The 2,110-nt window shown below is 36.9% G+C and overlaps 1 pseudogene across 1 annotated transcript; it reads right to left on the reverse strand.

The window, feature by feature from the left end:
• Positions 1–990: 990 nt before the first annotated feature.
• Positions 991–1,881, reverse strand: LOC306670482 (mitochondrial fission regulator 1-like; annotated as a pseudogene). The gene has a single exon. The product of its transcript is annotated as a mitochondrial fission regulator 1-like (transcript).
• Between the last annotated feature and the right edge of the window lie 229 nt (positions 1,882–2,110).

Genomic DNA, 2,110 nt, shown 5'->3' on the forward strand with positions numbered 1-2,110 from the left:
AATATCTAAGGATTACATTGCATAATATTAATTCATGAGATCAGCATTAGGACCAATGATAAATAATATATAGGAAAGTCATAGTCCTATTTAATCATGTTTCATTATAAAGTTAATATTTTGACCAATATTAAAAAATTCTAAACTCCCATTGTGCTGACATTTCCAGAAGTATTATTTATTAACTTAGCAATGAATCATTTTTATGATGCCATTTATTAAACTGAAAATAAAGATGGCATATCTGGTTTGTATTTAAGCGATTTAATTCAATAATTTAATCTGTCACCCCTTGGAAAGTACATTTGTTTCCCCAGCACTTGGATGGTAATTAGGTACAAGCCGCTGTCCTGGTTCTCAACTTCCCTCTAATGGAAAGCATATGGAATTGCACCAGTGAACATCAACTGGTTCCTATGCAAAGCTCACCTCCAAAAATGTGAGAGAGAATCTAAGATATAAGTTCTGTTCGAGGCAGGAAGATTCCAATCTCAAATATTTTATTCCAACAACTTAAATTATACCAGCTAATCCATCACTAAGAGTAAATGCTCATTGAAAACATATGAAGATAACAATACCCTCATTGCCAATGATAATTTTTAAAACTGTTTTATACCCAAACATATGTATATAAAACATTTGTACAGATAAATTAGTGTTAAGAATTTTAAAATGCACAGTAAAATCTACAACTATCCTTTCTATGTTCTGAAATCTTAGAAATGTTTTCAACATTGGAAGCCTCAACTCCTGGCTATACTTGAAAAACATGTCAGAATTCAGTATGTTATGGGAAGCTCCAGAACGACCATCTCATAAAGCAAAACAAAGTTATGGTGCTTACATTATTGCTTAATCCTCTGGGTTAAAAAGGAGACCACTTGAATACTAAAGTCAGGTATTTACTAAATAGTGTGAAGTTCTACTAGCCAAATTCAGCCGTCACAAACCAGCTGAACCAGGAAATTTTTCTCAGCTTATTGTCCATTAGGAGTTTGAAACATTTTCAATTAAAGCCTTCATTTTTCCTGTAGACTTCAACATAATGTGGCTTAAACAATGCTGTCTCTGAGGTGGTTCTGATTTAGACTTTGGAGCTCCTTTTTCAACTTCACCTTGGCTATTGCTTCGATACCAATAAGCACACTTCTTTTTCAGAGTTTCTGCTATGAGGGCAGCAGGGTCAGTAGCATCTACTGACTTGGGCTTTGCATCTTGGGTAATTCTGACCTCTTAACTGACTGAAGTTTTACACTATTCATATCTTTAAGGATTTCTAGTATATTTGGCATGTCAGATTTCTTTGGATTGTTCTTAGCCAAAGTCCAGCATTGGCTTTTTTGCTCTCTTCGCTCTTTAATAAGATCAATAGCAGATTTACTTTTGTGGAGCCCTGGTGGAGCGGGTAGTGGTGGTGGTGGTGGCGGGGGAGGAGGTGGGGCCATGGTAACAGATGTAGCAGAACCCAAGTCACCTACTGCAGTGAGATTCTGTTGCTCTTGCAGGGTTATGATGCTGGCAATCTGAGCTCTGAGAGTAGCAAGTTCATTTTCAAGTGCACAGATCTTTTGCAGGGCTTCCTCATTGACCAGTGTTGCAGTCTTTGGTGGAGGCTCTTCTTGAGACAGGTTTGGTAAGGAAATATGCCTACTTGGGGGCTTCTCAAAGAAAGGAAGTTCTTCATGCAGGGGTGGCTTTGACCTGACTTCTGTCCTGAAATTGAACTCTTGGACACTGAATCAGAGATAAGTTAGTACCAATTTTCCCTATGATACTTTGAGATGAACCATATGGTTTTCCAGACCAAAGTACTGATTGCATGCTTACTCCAACTTGTTGAAAAAACATCCTCATCAGGTGCTTAATCCAGCCAAGCATTTAGATGGTAAAGTTGTCCCAAATTTGCATTTCAAGTACTTCAGGCATATACAGCAGTACAGTGTCCATTAAAGCACACTCCGCCATGCGACAGCCACTACGGTACTTCTTTTTAAGAATATAGTTGATTTTATATGTGTGTGTGTTTGTGTGATTATTTAAACTATTTGATAATAGGTTGCTTACATCATACTCCTTTACTATCTTAATATTTCAGTACCTATTTATT

This window comes from Sciurus vulgaris (assembly GCF_902686455.1).
Source record: "Sciurus vulgaris genome assembly, chromosome: 10".
Lineage (NCBI taxonomy): Eukaryota > Metazoa > Chordata > Mammalia > Rodentia > Sciuridae > Sciurus > Sciurus vulgaris.